At 36.4% G+C, this 21,074-nt stretch overlaps 1 protein-coding gene across 1 annotated transcript in view; it reads right to left on the bottom strand.

Moving 5' to 3' along the window:
- LOC129739061 (pituitary homeobox homolog Ptx1) overlaps positions 1–18,455 on the bottom strand; it is a 145,765-nt gene extending 127,310 nt beyond the window's left edge. Inside the window, exon 1 of the mRNA XM_055730438.1 lies at positions 16,913–18,455. The gene's annotated coding sequence lies outside the window, so the exon portion shown is untranslated. The remainder of the gene's footprint in view (positions 1–16,912) is intronic.
- Positions 18,456–21,074: the final 2,619 nt, after the last annotated feature.

Below are 21,074 nucleotides of genomic sequence, written 5' to 3'. Positions count from 1 at the left end.
TCATTTCAAAATTTCTATTTTTTTCTTAAAGATCAAAGAAAGAAAAATTTTGAAAAAAAAACATATATAACCCGTCATCTGCTGACTTTTTCAAGTATGTGGCGACCGTTAGAAAAAGTAATAAAAATTACATAAAAAAGTCGTATATTTGAAAAGCCAATGTCATAAACCACAACATTGCTTGAACTGCAACCCACCTAATCATAACTTTTCGAACCGGCATCAAACACGCTCGATTCGTTTCGAAAAACTCTCATCGATGGTGACAAATTTTCACCCCAAACTGCCACCCCCATATTCCATCAAAACGCATTTGAGCAAGTTCAGCGAGAAAAAAAACGAGAGACTCGGCCCCATTTGGCACATTTTTCATTTTCAATAAACTTTCAAGTCTTTATGGGCAAAAAAGAATCTTCCAATCGAGTACCAAACATACATTCATCCCCCCTTTCCGGTGTCCTTCCAGCATCCCAAACACACACAGAAAATAGGTGGCAGCAGCAGGATGGTTTATTTATTGGCAGTTGGCAGCCATCGTCGTCGTTGGCCGCCATAAATATGAAATAACACATAAAAATGAAGCACATGTGATAAAATAAAAATTTACTTCCCTCTTCGTTTTAGGGCTCCAGTTTGAGGAAGTATTTTTTTTTTCGGAGGAGGAGGTTTTCGATCCTACGTCCTTCCCCAATGAAAGATGAAGAAAAATACAAGGAACGATAGCATGGCAGCGTTAAAAAAAAAACAAAACAAGGGAAAGTTTTGTTTAAGGTACTGTGAAATTGAGAGTTGTTATGGCTTGAAGATAAGCGTTTAGTTTTAAACAAACAGAGCTGATTTTAACGTTCCTTTGCAAGGTTTCTTAGATGATCTATTTTTTTTAAATATAATTGTTTTTTATATGAAAGCATTTTATGAATTCACTACTTCATATCTAAAAATTAAACATTCTCCAAAGATTAACTTAAAGAGAAGAAAGCTGAAAGTTTTTTTTTGGTCTATTTATCACACAAAACTGAAAGTGTCACATCATAACTAAAAAGTAATTTCCAATAACTCTTTTAACGGTATTCAAAGTGACAAAGACACATTTCTAATTTTCGTTTTGTTTTGCTTCTCATATTTTTTTTCTTATTATGCCTTAGTTGGAAAACATATAAACAATATTTGAAGTTTTGAAAACATATTTTCGAGTATTGGAACAAATATCTGCTACAGTTCGTTTTGGAAAGGCAGATGCAGCATTTAAACTTAATCCAGGGAAGAAGGGGGGTGTTCGAGGAAAAAAACAACAGCAAATTTCTTCAAAATTAATGTACCCTTTTAATCTTCATAACAATTTTCACGTTTTTCTGTATTCGAAAGTGACCTGACCTGATAGGAAAGATTTAAGACACGGCGATTCTTTTCCAGCAAAGACCGTAAGAAGCAAATATGGATCATTTTAGTCAAAGTTGAAAAAACTTCTTACCAAATTTAAACATATAAATACTAAAAAAAATCTGGATACTTAAGTAGAAAGAAATAAGTCACAACGTCACAAACAGAAATGTCTTTTTTTATCATGAATCTAGCAACACCGTCAGATTCTCAGAAGCCAATCATCCAATGCTCATCAACATTGTTCAAGCGGAAAAGTTATTGATTTCAAAGTGAAAAGATGCGCGGTGGAGCCAATCTACAGAAAATGGTCTATCAGATGCAAAAATTTTGTTCGGGATTACTTAAGCCATCAGGCGCCATGGTTTTGAAAAAAAAATCTACTAAAATTAAGTTTAATTTTCTTCAGTGTTTCAAATTTTTCATGAGAATCGTTGAAATCGCAGGATCCTGTGGTAGAATAAAGTTATCCTTAATTTTTTTTGGCTTTTAAACGTTATCGTTAATTTGCTATCTCAGTAAGGTTCCCACAAAGCTACACACTGCACTAGCGATTGTTAATTCCACCAGCGATCGTCAATAAGCAAATTTCCCAATCGGTGGTTTCAAATCCTTCTCTCAATTCATAGATTGATAATATTGATTAGCATCGTTGACTGTAAAGCTTCCCAAACACAAACAACTTCTTCCAACCATCGGAAATCAGCAGACACATATAGCAAGATGAACTCTTTCAGCGAGCTTCTCCTTCCTGGCGTCGGCAAAGAAGGGAGGCTGGCAACTGACCCTGTCGTCCAAACAACCTTGAAAGCGAGCTTTCGCAGGTTGACTTCACTTCGGGCTAATCCTCCAGCTGGACTGTACCATTTCTCCTCTGCGCTGACCAATCTCGGCTTCGGATCCCGGAAGTGTTCCTCCCGATAGTCAGCAAAGAATTCGCGCTACTATCCGCAGCGGAGCTCGAGACGGCATAGAGAGTAATCTTCTCAGAACCCACTTTTCCGTCTTCGAACTCCAGTGTTCCCGCTGGATGTTCTGCGCTGATTGGCTCCTGCGCCTGACGAACTCCTCTGCTCTGGGTTCTGGTACACTTGCTAACCGCAAGTCTTGACACGTGCTAACCCTTTTCTTACAATCTAGACGTGTCTGGGTCCATTAGCTGTTGAAACAAAAGATTCAACGCAGGTTTCAGTGCTCGAATATTCTTTTCGTGTATCAAGTCTAACTACTTACAACATAAGCGATGGCTTATTACATTACTACACTGAAGTGATATCCTCACTTATTAATATTCTCAATTATGTGTGATATTCTGAGCTACACTCAGAACATCTGACATCACTGCTGTGTAACCACGAACCTTATTTGAGTATTTTGTCTTAACCGTGTGATGATGTAAACATTTATACGGTCATCATCATCACCATCCTATTGTTCGGCAATCATCAATTGCGAATTGCCCAAAGCAAGTGGAGAACCAAAACAAATCTTATTTTGGTTCTGCTACAATCGGCAAGCAGCAATGTAGAAGCGGCGGATCTAAATGATCCGATAACAATTTCTGCGGAAGGATCCAAAATAAGCCGAAAACATAAGTTTTCAAAGCTCCCCTCAATTTGTGGATTGAGAATGTTTAACAGCTTCACATGCCTCGGTAATGTCCTTTGTAACGCCTTCGTGAACGCATCAGCTGGCTGATCCTCAGTGGAGATTTGTCGCAAAGATAGCTGACCGCCTCTTATGATGTCTCTGATGAACACATACTCAACGTCCAGATGCTTCATCCGATGATGGGTTCGCGCCTCTTCCAAGGGATGTTGTCCTCCATCAACGTGAAAGGAGTGCTAACCACCCCAATTAACCTAGGAAGTTTTTTTTACCACAAACCTTCCTGACTGCGTGGCAAAGGGCTTCTATCTCAGTTTCGGTCGACTACAGATTGACCAACTGCTGACGTTTCGTTCACCACGAAATAATATCCCCGAAGATTAGTTAAGCGTAGCCTGATACAGGTACATACCGAATAGTTATAGAACCTTCCTTGTGGCATCCTAGATGTCCCTCTGACTTTCACAGCCTTAAGAATGTGAATAGAAAAGTTCACAACATTAGCGATAGCACAACTAGCAATCGCTAGCACAACTGACTACTGACGTATCTAGTTATCGATATGGTCAGTTGTGAGTCAGTCTCAAAAGAACCATGCAAATGAGCCCTTTCGGTATTCCACATTGGAGATCTATGCCAGATAATTTTTGATGTTATTCCCTTTGAAGGGGGAGAGAAACAGGGCCAGTGCTTGTGGCAACCCAAGCACTGGTTGTGTTAAGCTGTACGGCCAAGAGATATTCGGCAAGCCCACTGGGCACTGGTTTTTGGCAAGCCCACTGGGCAAAGGTGTTCGGCAAGCCCATTGGGAAAAGGTATTCGATAAGTCACATTAAAGGAATTCAGTTGCCTATTCAGGCAAAGAGAACGTTCGCCCTAAAAGGGCAAAGGAGTGATTCATGGAGTCCAGTATAGGCATCTAGTAAGTGTTTTGAAAAATTTAGATTAAAATTAGTAATAAAAGGAAATCGAACGTTAACCGGGTTTAGCCCTTCCCGTCGATGATTATACAAATAGCCGGGTTTCATCCCATGGCAAGCGATTGAAACCAGGTTTCAATTCATGGTCGTCGATAGATTATTACACAGCTGTGTTTAGCCCATGGCAATATCTAATATCGGGTTTTAGCCCATAACAAATTCAAAGAAAACTATACAAAATATTTAATAAAAAATAATGAAATAAAAATATAATGTATCATTTTTCAAAAAAAGGAGAATGTGGCATCCTAGATGTCCTTCTGGCTTTCACAGCCTCAAAAATATGAATAGACAAGTTCACAACATTAGCGATAGAAATCGCTAGCACAACTGACTTCTGAAGTATCTAAATAGTTATCGATACAGTCAATTGAACGTTAGTCTCGAGAGAACCCTCCAAATGGGCCCTTCGGGATTCCACAGACGCTATTCCGGAAGTACCGCTTGATGGTCGTCCTCAAAAAGTCTTGACTTCCAGGGGATCCTTCATCTGTAATAGCCTTCCAAGCACGGTCTTTATCCAGATAACCTCTCAAACATCTTTTTTCAATTCCCAATAGTCCAATTCTGGTCTTTGAGAACATCTTTCCGCGACCAATTGAGCCTTGTAGCGACCAGTTTCCTGTGACCCGAGGTTAAGCTGGCCGCTTCCCAAGCCTTGTTCTCCTTCAATGCTGTCATCTCCTCGTCAATGGCAATCTTCCAGGAATCCCTGTCGTCCTGGTGCTCCAGCTCAGTGATGTTCTAAGGTAGCTCCGAATCAACAACAGCGGCTTCGTTAGCCACGTAGCGCTGAGTAGTTCTTCGAGCGCGCTGACTTCGTCTCTGAGCCGGTTGACGGAATTCTGGTTATCATCTTCATCGTCTAGAAATTTCGCGTTGCTCTCGTAGTCACTCTCGCCGTCGATCGTCAACAACCACGACTGGCTGTTCGCTCGGATGTGGGCTGTTGTTCTGGCTCATACACATAGGCTAACTGCTCAAAGGTGTTGGTCTCTGGTGGGTCTGTGACAGGCTTCTCGATGTCCCTCTCTGGTACAGCATCGTATCGCACTGGCTTCAAAGCGCTGGTTTCATCGGAGACCACGTTGCAGAGAATCTCGATCGAACGGCTCGAACCATTCCGGTAATCGAAAGACCAAGAGAAAAAAAATTATTTTTTTTGTGTTGATATTTACATGATCATTTTAGAAAAGCTAAATAAAACGAAAACAATAAAGAATAGTTTTAGAAGTATCTCGATGACAGGCAAATAACATCAAGTGTTTTCTTAAAATGTCTCCGATTTAAATTCAAGACCCGATTGATTACGTGCGAATATTTATCAGTTCCGAGAATCAAATTTTAAAAACAAAGTACACGAAACATTTCGAATCCGAATTTTACGATAAGCATTCTGAAAACCGAAAAAGATGATAGTGAAAACATTTGTAAATAAATGCAACGTCCCGCTTCTGAACCATGAGGGGTCATTAGTTTCGAAACATTATCGATGATGGACCAGAAAGCGCACCCATTTTCCATCGCCGAAACAAAGAAGCAACAAAGATGTTTCGAAACCAAACTAAAGGGTGAGCACTGAAGTTGCAGGGAAAGTTTATTCTTCCCTCTATTTAGTTGTATTGGAAGCGTGTGAGTGGGTGCCTCCTTCCTTCGAGTTTTTTTTCGATTTCGGAAAATTGAACCAGTAAGAAAAAACATCACCATCAACAACGGAAAAAGTAAGGGGGAAAGTTAGGAGACGGTTGACAAAAGGGCAAACAAACAGAAGGAGACACAAGAAAAAAAATACTTACAACTCTCAGAAAATAGCAAAGCAAAAAACCTCTCTAGGGAATAGGGCAAGAAAATTTACTATACACAAAAAAAAAACGGGAAAACTGTATCGAGAAAATATGTACTCGAGCGTCCCGATGGCTGTTGTTTTATTTTTCTAGATTTCCATTCCCTTATAATATGGCTGGCGACTTGGGGAAAGTCGTCTTTCGTGGTGTCTCCCAGTCTTCCAGTATATGGAAAAAGAAAATGGTGGAAATTGAATGACATTATAGTGCCTTCGCTTTGCTTTGCACTGGGAATTGAGATTTCTCTAAGCGTGTGTGGGTGCTTTTGTTTCCAGCAAGAAAGAGAGAGATAGACATAGTAAGATAGTGAACGAGAGCGTGTGTATCAATGTTGAACCGAGCAGTGTTTTAAAGTATTATCCTGGATGATTCCTCTTTATGGCTTCCATCCGATAAAGTCGTATATTGGGTGAGATTGTTCGGATTGACCTCTGGGTTTGAGTCAAACCCACTCGCCTTTGTGGGTGTATTACATACATGGTTTCACACAATTGTCCGTTAAGTTTTGTAAGTTCATTCAGTAAACTGATTGAAAATATCATAAAATGTGCCAGTAAACTCATTTCTGGTTAATTTGGAGTAAACTAGTTAAAATCATAAAAACTTAGATTAAAGAAAAAAACGTGAAGCAAGAAAATCAATATTTGCTCTTAAAATTCCATTAAGTCTCCCCAAACAGAGCTCCCCGGTGGCAAGCAGGGCAGCTAGCTACCGAAAATTTGATTCATTCAAATGGAAACCGACTACCTGAAACCAGGTTTCAGTAAAATCAGTGAGAAAGAAAGTGAGAAAGGTGGAAAGCAATCTGTAAGCTCCCGAAAATGTCACCAACGTGCTGCCGTCGGATGGCGACTTATTTTGGAACAACTCTTCAGGTGTTGTTGTTTTGCGTCTGGCATTTTAAAGATAAATCAGATGAATGAATTCGAGTTGAAGGTGATATGGATGATTCACTCCCACAAATGGTAGAAATGTTGAACAAAATGTTAAAAATGAACAATTTTAAAGCTTTTGATTTTTTTTTCTAGCTAAACTAACAAAAAAAGGGTTAAACTCAGAGGAATGAAGCTTTCTAAACTTTCTGAGAAGTTATACATTTTTTTTATTTAAAATTCTTCATAAAGTATTGTGAAGAATTCAATAAAAAACTTTCAATTTGCCGATGAGTGACTATTTTGTTCACAATCAACTGTTTCCAATAAACAATAGTTTGGTTTTGTTGCGTTTTCCACCCATTTCATCCCAGAAATTTGGACGATTTTTTTTTTGGAAAAATTCAACTGTTTTTATCAAATCTTTAAATGCCAAAGAAATTCAAAACTATAATTTGAAATCAAAGTGCATGAAATTCAGTATATCCACACCCACAAAACAGACTCTACTCCAATAATGAACTTCTTTGAGGGTGGAATTTTCGGTATAAGATTTTATGCCGGACCGGCATTAACAAGCTTTCTAATAACTGTAATCAGCAGTGGCAGAAATACTATGACAATAAATCTTCGTTTGCTAACCCACTCAGATGGTGCACTGGGTAAGATATCGGACTGCCAAACCGAGATGAACATGTTGCAGTGAGTTCGATTCTCACAATTTTGTTTTGGGATCTTTAAGGTTAAAAATCCCATAACGTGTTTTTCTTGTTTCGCTTGAATGTAAAGCTTAGTTCTTTTAGAAATGGGACAGTTACGAATGCGTGTACCTCAAAAACCTTTCGTTTGATCTAATTACTTTCTTTGAAGGAAATGAAGGTAATCTTATGATAATTCATGAAAAAAAATTTAAAAAAATATTTATTGTTTTTTGTAAGAATAAATTCTACTTTATTCTTGGTACCTTCCTTCGGCCAGCGCACACTTTTTTCAGTCATGATAATGATCAGTTTTTCAAACTAATACTTCGTCTAATCTGTATTTTAGGTGGCTACATCCCCCTCCTTCAATTTCTGATACTTTTCGGACCAATACTTTTCTTTAAAAAGAAACTGAGGCCACTTTAGTAGATACAGCTGTTTCGAAATTAACAAATTTGATTATTTTTGAACCAATTTTTGAGCGTTTTTGATGGAATTTCTGCAGGCAAAATCTGGCAATAACGAAGTAAAACCATGAGGAGATTGAGCTTAAAGTATAATCGGTTAGTATAGATCGTAGGTTGCGAAGGGTACATAAAAGATTATTTTTTTAGGCTTTTGAAAAGAGTGAAAACCATAGTTTTCGTTTTGAAAATTATTGTTTTTTTTTTCCACAGGAGCAGAATTTTGGTAAATCATTATATTTTATACAAAATAATAAGCAAATGCATACTTTAATATACTCGGGACCTTGCCACGAGCAGACGTGGTAGAGGATTCAAACGCTGGAATTTGTTTAACATAGGGCATTTCATAAGTTTTGTTGTTCATCAGAATTCTTCGGTCCCATAGCCTCGGAACCAGATATACAGCTTACGAGCTGTGGATCTAGCAAAAATTTTTTGTTTGAGATTAGGTTTGAATGACTTAATAAGAGGCAACACTTTCAGCCTGATCGGAGAATTTTTTTCTGGAAATTTCAGCGATCTACCCTTAGTTTTTCGCTTATGATAAATTAAAAATGCTGGTTTGAAACTTGACTTCCCTGATGACCCTTAGCCGAAGTTGCCGATCATATGCTTTACTCCAATGGTTGATTTGAACTTTGTGGACATTTTTGACAGTATTTCCATACTTTTTCACCACTCGCACACAGTAGTTCTTTGAATAATCAACGGTTTTGTCAGCTATCAATTTGATAATGATGGATTTTGAATGAAACTGTGCAAAATTATTTTTTCCTTTTTCTCTTGCATCGTAAATATCTCAAAAACGCGTAAATTTTAAATTTTGAAAAAAATTGGTCGAATAGTACTTTTTACAGGCAACAAAATGCTGTCAAAATTTTGAATGTCCGATTACTAGTAAACGAGCTATTAGCAAAAGAAAGTGTCCCATTTCTAAAAGAACTAAGCTTTAGTGGTCATGCATCATTTTGCTTGGGAGCTCTAGTCTTTATGCCAGCAATACATTTCCAATCATATCATCTTTGGTTCAGTGCATTTTTCAGCGCATTTTCGGCACAGAGATTTGGTAAATAGGCATTGGATTTTTGCAACCTCTTCTGTGGATGTATAGGTGAGTTATAACAAGGGAACATTTTTTTCTCTTGGAAAATTTCTTTAAAAAAACTCTTTTTCAATGAATCGATCACTCAAAAATCAATGTCTCAGTTTGTTCGATTCAAACAAAAACTTTATTCTTCTACATGTAAGTTCAAATAAGTGTATGAACTTTATCAAACCCCAATCCAAAACTGACTTCTACTGTTACGCACGCAAACCCATTTTGGGCTCCCTGGAGCCATATGATTTATAACCTTGAGTCTGGGCAAACAACAACAACAGAACTGCATGCGTATAGCTGCATTCTACAAACTATTTCGATGCGTATGTTACCTTACCGACGACAACGAGGCGTATAGGTAATCTGTATCTGAATGCCGAGTCGGGGCCAGACAAGTTTTATTGCCCCTTGACAGGGCGATGGCGCCAAAGTGCACACAAACTATTCTAACTCTACGCTAGTTTTCCAGTTTTTTTTTTTTTTTGTAGCTGCACTTTTTCGATGTCACCAACTACTGATGATGGTGATAAGAGCATGACAACAAAAAACACGACAAATTAAATAAAAACTAGTGCGTCTGGCGTGCATATCGGTACGCAATACTCGTGTCTACTCTTTAGCTGGTATTGTAGCGGGAATTGTTGGGGGTAACGTGAAAGTTTACGTATAGTGGAAAATTGATTTTATTGTGGAGAAAAATTACAGTACCAGTACGCTTAACCGAAATCTGTCAGCTGTGATGAGTTGAAGGTTGGGTTGAGCTGTTGTTGATACAGTGATTGTTGATCAACAGTTCAGATCAAAATGTTTTTATAAGTAAATTTTCACCGAAACTTCATAGTCAAACCTTTATAATATTTCAATTTCCTTACGTTTTGATGTTTAATCTTGATCTGTTCAACAGCACTTTTTACTACTCCAAGTTGAACTTGAATCAAAGTATTGGATATCCGAATATGACAGTAGTTATGAGGATATATACGGCCGATGATATTGATGGCTACATAGCCTCAGCCATAACCTCGAAACTTGATTTTGATTTGGCCTCATCAGAGTTGACAGGTTAATCTGACAAAAACGAATATTTGCTCTCTTTTTATTTATCGAATTTTTGAACTCACGCAACTACCAACATCAAATCCTTGCACATTTGATTGCAAGTTTGCAGATTTTTAAGTGTCATGTACCCTCTTGCGTATGCAAAAACTTCATATCAGTCGATCACTGAGCCTCAGCAAGAGGAGCACTCCCGCGGGCTTTTCCCTGCTCAGGAAAAAAAAACTGTATTATTGCCAAGCATGGTATCCTTGGAAATTTTGGTTGTTTAGGCAGTAGAGAGTGATGTACATAGAATTTGAAAATGTTCCGATTCCTTTGGATTCAGCCGCATACTTGAAAAACCCAAATACTAGTATTTCACTAGCTTTAGGTTGCCAGATTGCCCGGTTTTATCCGGGTTTGCCCGGTTTTATCCGGGTTTGCCCGGATATTTAAAACAAAATTTTACAAAAGTCCGGCCCGGCCTGGTTGTCCGGATTTCATAAGAATTGCCCGGATTTTGCCCGGATTTATTCACTTCATTTGTCAAAACAAACAAAAAAAAAAAATTATGTTGTGAAAATTTTCATTTATGCGTCTATAACGATTTTTTTAACAAATTTTATAAAATAACCATGACAAGTTTTTTGAAAGCCTTAAATACAACTTAATAACTGCTGATGAAAACATAATTTATTTTCATGTATTTTTTTCTTGATTTGTGTTGAGTAATTTCTGAATTTTGATCAAATTTGCCTGGATATTGCCCGAATTTTTGGTCAACATTATGGAATCAAATGCCTGGATTTTGCCAGGTTTTTGAGATAAATTTGCCCGGATTTTCCGGCCCGGCTACGTGCTTAAAAAATTCTGGCAACCTTACACTAGCTACTTTCTAGCATCCTCAGTGGGATATTTTAACTCTAGAAAATCGCTTTTTGGGTACGTCCTTTTGATAAAATTAATCGCTTAATTCTTGTTTAAAGGTTAGGGATGAGCAGGGTTGACAACATTGTTTTTCAAAATTCAGGGACATGAGAGATAAAAATCAGGATACATGGTTTGAAGGAAAATTTTAATCGAAGTGAGGCCCTTTTTTTTGGTCGTCATTCCACGTTTTGGACCTCCACCAATGTGTTAATGAAATTCCGTACTGACCATTTTCCATCGTACTCACAAAACTCAGGGAAAATCAGGGTTACTTCAAAAAATCATGGAAAATGGAGGCTTATCCGGTTACCAGATTGGGCCTCCAAAAATCTGGCAAATCCTAAAAAAATAAGCCACCCTGGCTGGCTGAGCCCTTTCGGTATGGTAAAGTTGGAAAAGTACTCTCAATATTCTAATAGTGTGAAATTAACTTGAAGAATAGTAGGTAGTAATAAAAAAATCGAACGCGCTTGTTTCTGACTAAGAACCAGGGTTGACGAAATAAAAGAAAAATCAGTAATTTCTCCGAATTTTGAGCAAATTTTTAACACAAAATCTGTGCCACAGAACAAAGAATTTTGAAATATTCACAGATTTCACAGGATTTTTTTTTAATTTTGAATAGGTTTAAATTTTTTTTTATTATTTAAGCCAATCGAATATTTAGATTTATTACTTAAGATTAAAAAAAAAATGAAAAGACTGGTAATGTTAATTGGTTTTTCCTTACTGAAATGTAAAAAAGATAAAATTTATCAGGAATGTTTTTTTTGTAGAGAAATGAATCCAACTTAGATGAAATTTCAGGGACTAGATAAGGGAAAATTGATGTTGAAAAACATGCGAAAAAAATTCGCCTTGTCTCCCGGTGAGACTTGAACCCACATCTTGCGCCTCTCCGGGGCCCATGTATTAACATTCTACTACAGGAGACCAACCTGGCGTATGAATATTATACTGGTTGAGTGTCGATGTCTATCGGAATGAAGGGAATAGTTCTCCCATGTGATCATAATCATTTTTCTTGGTCTATTTCTATTCCCATCATTTCATCTTACGGTAGTTGGAATCAAGTTTGGACAGATGAGTCAAGACCCATCTCTGGGTCGCAATTTAAAAATAGAAATAAGGCGGTGCCAAACACCGAAATTGGCTGGATATCCAAATACGGCAAACGCATCAATTCTCATCATAACTGACAACCCGTGCAGGATATGAGAAGGCAATGCAAATCTTGCCGTGCTTAAAAATGTCCAAACTTGATTCCAACTACTGTAAGATGAAATGATGGGAATAGAAATAGACCAAGAAAAATGATTATGATCACATGGGAGAACTATTCCCTTCATTCCGATAGACATCGACACTCAACCAGTATAATATTCATACGCCAGGTTGGTCTCCTGTAGTAGAATGTTAATACATGGGCCCCGGAGAGGCGCAAGATGTGGGTTCAAGTCTCACCGGGAGACAAGGCGAATTTTTTTCGCATGTTTTTCAACATCAATTTTCCCTTATCTAGTCCCTGAAATTTCATCTAAGTTGGATTCATTTCTCTACAAAAAAAGTTTCGCTGACTGAATGTTTGAGTCAAGACCCATCTTTGGGTCACAGTTTAAAAATTTATCAGGAATTTTCAAGGAAATAAAAAGAATCATCAGAAAAAAACCATCAAAGAATTTTTGGGTAAAATCACGGAAATTCAGATTTTTTTCTCAAAAACACAAATATTTTTCGGCAACCTTGCTTAGAACTTGCGAAAACTGCGGTTTTTAACTGACATTATTATTTATTATTTACTGCCAAATCATTTTAAACATTGAAATAAAGCATAAAAAAGTCAGAGACCAACTGTTATTTGTAAAAAAAGCTGTTTTACTAAATTTATTATCAACATTTATTTATTCATTACCTACAACTGGAATGTATCCAATATAAAAAGTGTTTAAAGTTTAAGAAAAAAATTGCACCCAATAGAGTGAAATTTCGCTTACTATTTTACACACAAATAATTGAATTCTTGAAGCGTTTTTTTTTTTCAAAAATGACTAGATAAACGTTGGATTTAGTGCTGTTAAAATCTACTGGCTGAATGTTAAGTTAGATGTCCATCATTGAGCTTTGATTGAAATTGTTTTTTCATCAAATCCTCAGGCAAGCTAAGAAGCTTAATTGAAAATTTATAGGAAACAATTTTTCCCTTTTTACTTTGTGATTTTCTGGCCAAACTGTGTGAAAACTGTGACAAACTGTGTAATTTTACAAGTGAGTTTTTTCATTTACTAAATCTTTATTCTAATCTTGATAGAAGAATACTTGGTGCAGGGTGTCAAAACTTTTGTAATTTTAACGCCAATTCTTAATTCGGGTTTTGCAAATCTGCAATCAAAAGTTTTGTTGTCTTCAAATAATCAATTTTAAGTCACTTCTCAAAGAAAAATAAGTGGTTTGTTGAATCAACAATTGTAAAAAATAATAAAAATGTTGAAAGATGTTCAAATCTTATGAAGGGAAGCTTTTGGATTTTGGAATTTAAAAAGCAGATCTCCCAGTGACTTTCTACTGAAGAGTTTTGATAAGCAAACTTTAAACTTGTAACTATTCAGGACACAAATTTGAATTTATGAAAAAACGTGGTTGATTGAACATTACCATAAGACTTTGCCAAGACGATTTCAGTTTCCAGAAAAAAGAATCCTAATATATAATTTATCATCTCATTCCTGTATTTAATTCATGATTCAATTTTGAACGTTCCTCCTTGAAGTCAAAAATTTATGATATGTAATCATCCCCCCATACCAGTAATTCTTTTTTCATATGAGGATGAGGAATATAAAATAATCTTATTATTTGGGAAATGATTTCTATGAAATAAAGTGTAATTTGATTAAGTTCATAATTCATGCAAAAATGGTTAAATGAAAATAGTTTGCAGCTATTCCAGATAATTTTCCTGAAACTGTGCTGTTGGTCCTTGACATTCCAAATCTATTTAAAATTTAAAAAGAATTAAACATCTCAATATTTTTAGCCTTATTTTCAGAACTGTCAGAATTTCTGTTTTTTCATGCGAACGTTTGAGCATTTTTATGTTTATAAAAGGGTTTATTTATAAGCAATAAAACATTTCATATTTCAAATGTGAATTGTTCAATTTAATTCATCAAAATGAATCGAATCTAATTAAAAACACATTTTTAAACAAAATCAACTCTGATTTCCAATAATTTGATCTTTAAAACTTTGATTGTACCTAATTTTAACTTTGAATGCTGCGTTAAGTTCAGAAGATTAAAAAATACTGTTAGGAGTTAATTTTCATTTTTTTTATTCACTAAGAATTATCCAAGTTTATAATTGCTTGGTTGTAAAAATTAGAAAAAAAAACTGCGATATTGATCAATGTATGAAACTTGAATTTTAACCACCTTTTTTAGAAATTTTGATGACATTTTTTGCACCTTGTGCTCTGGAAATCGACCTCAAAAATCGATAGTTAGATAGCTCGGTTATTGACTCGACATTATATTCATCTACATAAATCTCATCGTATACATAGAATGTATTATAGTTTTTAGATGTACAAATGTACAGTGAGCGAAATAAGAATAGTACCATTATGTGTTTAGCTTGTTAAAATATGAACGATTGAAAATCATAAAAATGCATGCAAAATCGGACCAAAACTATGGGAAAGAATTAGGATTTTTGATGCCTTGGGATATTTGATTCCTCAGAAAAATCTTAAACTGGAATGTTTAACATAGATCGAATGTTCTAAAAATAATTTTCAAGTAGATTAAAACCACAAACCTGCTATTTCAAAAAATTTATTCATTTTTTTTTTTTTTTTGATTAATTGCACTTTGCTCAAAAAATCTAACAAATTGTGACTTGAAGATTTGATTTATCACTTTATAATGTTTCCCACGTGAAAAAATTATAATAAAAATATTTATTCCAATATGTCAATCGTTAGAGTATAACATGAACTTCTTAATGCCATATTTACATAGCAATAGTGAGCTTTCATTTTCTTAAGAAAACAGTTTTCCAAAATGTACGTTATGGATTCACTTAATCCCTCGAGTACAAAAAGATATATTTTTCTTCTGAATATTCTGATGTTAATCATTGTTTACCTCGAAATTATTAATAAATATCCAATGACTAATATTATACGCTTTTAAGTTATTGTGTATGGCCATTTTCCAGATATTTTCTAAAATTTGTATTTTGCTTTGGAACGAAAAAGTATGCACATGAAATAATAAAAATATGAAAAAATCTTGAAATATAGTTTGAAATATGAAGAGTCGTTTTTTATCACTAACTCAAAATCGACTATTTTGTCACTTATACCCCTTTGGCTATGAGGACCTCGTATGTTAAATATTTATCCGATAATTTCCTGATAAAAAGGACTTTTGCCCGAAAATTTGAAAAATGCGCCAATAAATATGCAATAAGATAAGGCAGTTATCAAACTTTTAGAATTCTTTTTGTCTGACACTTGGCCGGCCTTCGACCAGACCAAATTGAGCGCCATTTGAAAATTTAAAAACAACAGAAACTAAATAATTCATATCCTAGAGCGCAAAACCGAATACTAATGATTAAAATAAATTCTTGAATTATAAACTATTGATTCTAGCTTCTTATCATCAAAGATTTTGTTTCTAGTTGAAAATATTTGCACATGAAGTTCAAGTGTCTCGAAAAAATGCTGATGGCGTTCAGTTCAGTTTGGTCGAAACCCGACCACTTATAAACTGTGAAATAAAAACTAATATGTCATGAAAAAAATCAAATGAACTTTTATCTTTAGATTTTGCTTGATTTTTGACAAAGTTTAGGGCATACTGATTAGAGGATCAAGTTTCTTTTTTTTCCTTGTTGGGTTCCTACCATTGCGACCAGATGTTAGATCTTTTGTGGTTTGTCCCCTGTTTAATGTGGCTAATCAAGATAGATCACTTTGATTGATTTCAACAGTGTCACTTTCTTGTTGTTTAGCATTTTCCCAATCTGGAAGAACTACACGAATGAAGTTGACAACCTTCTTGGAACTTATAGAATATATTTAGGAAGGATCCAATATACCTTTTCCGAGTAGTTTTGTTTTTATTTTTATATAAGACAAGGGCAGTCACACAGAAGATGCTCAGATGATTCCTTGTCAGCCCTGCAAAATCGGCATACGTCAGAATAAGTCTTGCCTATTAGTTTTAAATGATAAAGACATTCACAGTGTCCTGTTATTAGTCCTGTAAATGTTTTAAGGTCTGTTTTAGATAATGCTTTTCGATTTGTAAACATTTTGAATAATCAAACGCTTTGATTGTCTTGCTAATGTTATCCGAATGTGTAATAAACTTTTGCTCAATAAGCGTAATGGCAAATTGAGTTGTATTTTGGAATTCAAGTCCAATTGAAATCTAATGAACATAAATTTTACAATCTAAGTTTACTATACCGCTTTCCAACTTTTTTTTCCTTTGGAAAATTACCACTTAATAGTGTTCTAATTTTCAACGTTTAGGATTCTCTGAACCCTTATTTGTGCCTTATATTGCCATAAATTTTAAATCAAAATATGCTGTTGGAACCTTAATTTGAGATAAGTTTGCTATCTATTTTTACTTTACAGCATGCTCAATGTTACTTGGGATTCTGCTAATTTCCAAAGACTCAAAAACGTAGGATATACACATAAACGCTTCTTACATTCTATGAAGTTTTGCTCAAGACGTTTGTATGGCATCGAACGAATAACCATTCGAAGACCAATTATATTTGAGAAGATGGATTTTGTGGATTTTTTTCCAATTTCTATGTATTAGGTTTCAATGGTGTTCAATTTATAGTTTGATAGCACTGCACTGGTTTCTCAGTATCAAGTCAATTTAAAATTCTTTAATAGGCATGTAGAAAAAAATTACAACAAATATCTTTTTGGCAAGTTAAATTGCAAATCAAATATCACTTACCCCAAATATTGGTTTGGTATCCCAAGTTCAGCTTTTAACCGGCTTATTAGTCAGCTTTCTATTCAGCCTTCATCAACTTGTTCTAAGCTCAAAGATTTTTACAGTTTAGCTCCACAACAAACTCGTTCTCACTGTTGCTTCGTTTGGGGTCACAAATCAGCACACGATCACCACAACAAACATTCACTAAGCGCTGGAACTAAGAACCAGAAACAATTCCGAATCCCGACTTAAAAATTTTCACCAACAATTCAGCGTTTTTTTTTCTCATTCACTTGATTTTTCAAACCCCACAACTTAAGCACCAAAACACTTTCAGGGGCCAAGCAACAAATCTCAACCACGCCGGCCGCCACGAATCAAAAAGTTAGTCCGTATGTTTTTGAACAATTTTTAATCACACTTAAGCACCCACAAGCACTGGTCTGGTCTGGTCAGCCCGGATTAAACCGGAAATGATTCTTCTCCTTCGGGGGGTTTTCTGGGGTGTTTCCGGTTTGTTCGACTTCCTACTTCGCAGGGTCTGCTTTTGTTTCTCTCGATGAACTGGACACGATCACACCAACTGAAAAAATCCCGGATTAGAGTGCATGAAAATCACACAATCTTTATTCTTGTTTTCTCGGGTTACTATGTTTGGTTTTTTTCTGTCACTGACAACTGGCCGCTCAAAGCGCTCAAGACGTCAACACAGGTTCTCCGAACCCGGAGCAGCCCAACAACAACTACAGCACCGGAACCGATGTCGTCTTCGCTCGGACGTGTCGACTCCTCTTCATCAAACTTTATTGCTTAAATCCTTAATACCGAAAAGTTAATTCTCCTAAAAACTTATTATTATTTGCCGAGGGGACTTATAGGCCTCGCACGCGGTTTTGTCGTTTCGAAGTCCGTGTTTGATCCCGAGGTGGGATTTAGTGTTCTTAGCAGCAGAGCCGGGAGAGATCTAGGCGCGCACACCGACACTTCTGAAAGCCGTTCCGTAGCCAAGTGGCAGCTCGTGAGCTCCGACTTGTCAGTGGAAGGCCCCTCTTGATGCTTTTTTTCCTGTTGTTGTTGGTGTTCCTGCTGCTGCTGCTGCTCGCTCGCTCGGCTTTCGCTACTGTTTCAAGCGCACCGCACACACAATAATACAAGCAGAGGGAAAACACTCGCTACAACAGCTAGTACCCTTCCTTTTTCCTGCCTTCCTTCCCAGCCAATTCGATTCAATTTTCACGCAGGGGAGTGAATGAGAACGAAACACATACACGATAAATGGTACACCATTCATAAACGCGGCCGAAAGATACGGGCGCTAGGTCGTTCTCTTTTACGCACCCCTCGTTTGTCCCGAAAAACAGCAACAAAACGTTGTTGTAGTAGGCCGTATTAGTACAGAACGTCAAGACAGACCGACCGACTGTGGAATCGTTATCTATCTCCTATAGAGTGCAGTGCAAAGCAGAACTGTATTCGATACACACAGATACAGCACAGCTCGGAGACAGTTTTCGGACAGCAACACGGCTAGCTGCAGAAGGCCGACGGCATTCGAGGAACACAGTTGTTCAAGCGCGAATTCACTACAAGTGAAGATCCCGCGAAAAACTTCACGCAACAAACCGTTTCCCGGTACTCGAGTTTGAGAAATGCCGTATTGGACACCTTTCGCACAGCATCTTCACCATCATTCGTCATATCCTTCATAGGCAGAATTCAAATGCGATGGACGACGGCAACCGACCCTTTGCATCCAACCCCAACGTTTGCCGACGGTGCTGCTTGCTGCTGCTGCTGCGTGGATCCTACAGTTTTTCTCTTTAACCCGTTACCACCTTCTTGGCGAAGAAGGACCAGTGAGAAGAAAACAGCGAAGCTGTATGAGAGAGACGGAAAAGCGAACGCGCAGACATCGAGGTGCGCGTACTCAAATTTGTTTCCACTCATTTTCTTCTCCCACTGTTTTTCTCTCTTCGAAACCTACCAAACGTGCTCACGGACGTGAACGAAGCATCTTGTTCTCTCATGTTTCCCACCCTTTCGGGAAGGAAACCGGGTGTCAGTTTTTCCACTGCTTGCTTTTCGTCCTTCAAGGATTCACAGAAACAGACACGCAAAGCCCAACGCAATCGTCATCATCAACCAGCAGCAAACCAATGAGCGTCTTAGGTACAACATTTTCGATGACGACTACGGACGGCGCGGGGAAAAATCGCCATTGGGGTGTCATTTTTGAAGCAGCAGGAAGGATGGTGAAGAGTGCTGTTACCTAGTTTCTGCTGTTGCCTGCTGACGTGCTAGTGCCAGGCTGCTAGGAATTGATGTAATTTAGGATCATCGATTTTTTTTCGGGTCCCCCCTCTTGAGCAGCTGCTCAACAGGTTAGCAATCTACTTGGGATATCCGCGGGATCCAGCACGGTTGGAATGTCCCATTGATGATGGGTGAACGACAAATTGTTCCTCCTTGAAAGACAGCGATTTAGTGACTTGTAGTTCGAGTTTTTCTTTGCTTTAATGTTAAAATGTGTTTGGTAATTTTACTAACCACGAAAATAAAATTTTGGACCTGTGGTAAAAATGGGTGTATTGAATTCAGAGGAAGTTTTGTTCCTGTTTTCACTTAAAATTTAATTCATTTAAAAGAAATATTGATATTTTTTTCTAATACTTATTCTTCCGATGGTCCATTAACTTGAACCCCTTTCCTTCAATAAAAAAAGGAACAGCATTTTTGGATTTTTACAGAATTTTGTGTCCTGAATTAAAAACATTCGTCAGATTTTGTCTGTCACCTCAAGTTTTGGTTATATGACATTTTAAATATTACAATTGATCAAATAACTGATAGACTACAAAACCTACACGAAAATTAATCATATATATGACAATGTTTTCTTCGTAACACCATCACGTATAAACGGTTGGTTGGAATGAAGTGATATTTGGTATCCGAGGATTTTTCGGGTCAGAGATAATTTGTATGATAGTTTCAAGAATCTCACTTTTTATAAAAGGGGGGTTCCCATACAAAATCAAATTTAAATGAGACACAATCCGTACAATTAAGGAAGTTAAGGACTTGTAGATGATATAAAACATTTATTACGATTTATTTATTTAAAGGTAAAACGAAGTTTACCGGGTCAGCTAGTAAACTTTTAAAAATTTTGAATCTTTTTTGTAGCATTCGTACAAGTAGCACCAAGTAGCACTTCCACTCTTAGATAACACTAATGCCGGTGAAACATATTAACTTTCACCTTAACTTTACAGATTCTGCTGGTATAGGAATACTTTTTTTCTGATCAATATTAAACTCACAATGAATGATTGTTCATATAACGGTGAGCAATCGGTCTCGAACAAGTTAATGAAAAGTTTTAATCAATTACGATTTTAATACCAAAAGCTTCATTTTAAGAATGGATTCTAGTGGATCTACTTAAACCCAAAATCTATTCCGGCTGCGAACCTCTGGGAGAAATGTACTCATGGACACTTTTTGGTTCCTTCGTCTTAAAAACTAATTATGGAACTGCGTCTTGAACTAGATTTTTTTTTATCAATCTTTGACCACCACTTCTAGTTTTAGAGATACTTATGGTGTTTAGAAATTTAAAAATTATTCAGTTTAGAGGGAAATCAATCATTGAAGTAACTAGCCTACATGAAAAAATGAGTGTGACTGCATTAATATTACTCCATTACGACAAATTCCCGGAAAAAATCGATACAGATTTTGCCTAGAAATTTCTTTTCATAGATAAATATCATTTTTTCAACTATTTCTGAAATCACAATAGAAGTTTTGTATACTTAAGTATTTGATAGGTACTGAAAATTTCAATCTACTTAAAAAATTTTGTTGAAAACTGCAGAGCGTTTTGACTTCAGCTTCAAAATATACCAGATTCATTTTGATTCGAAATTATTTCCATTTCACATATCCAGTAACGGGGAAAATAATTGAATATTTACTTCTATAATGCTTACTCAGAAGCCTTCATTTCCTAAATTTTTGTAACATTTTACTGTTTTGCCAAAAAGTGCACAAATTCATAAAGATTAATACCGATTTTCAAATAAAATACCTTAAACAAAAGCTGATAGTAAAAAATCTAATCATATATTTATTTGGATTTAACGCCACCACATTAGTTAAAATCTTTTCTCACATT

The sequence above is a fragment of the Uranotaenia lowii genome, chromosome 1 (assembly GCF_029784155.1).
Source record: "Uranotaenia lowii strain MFRU-FL chromosome 1, ASM2978415v1, whole genome shotgun sequence".
NCBI classification, from domain to species: domain Eukaryota; kingdom Metazoa; phylum Arthropoda; class Insecta; order Diptera; family Culicidae; genus Uranotaenia; species Uranotaenia lowii.
The sequence above is the reverse complement of the archived record's forward strand: the minus strand, read 5'-3'. Positions and strand labels throughout refer to the sequence as shown.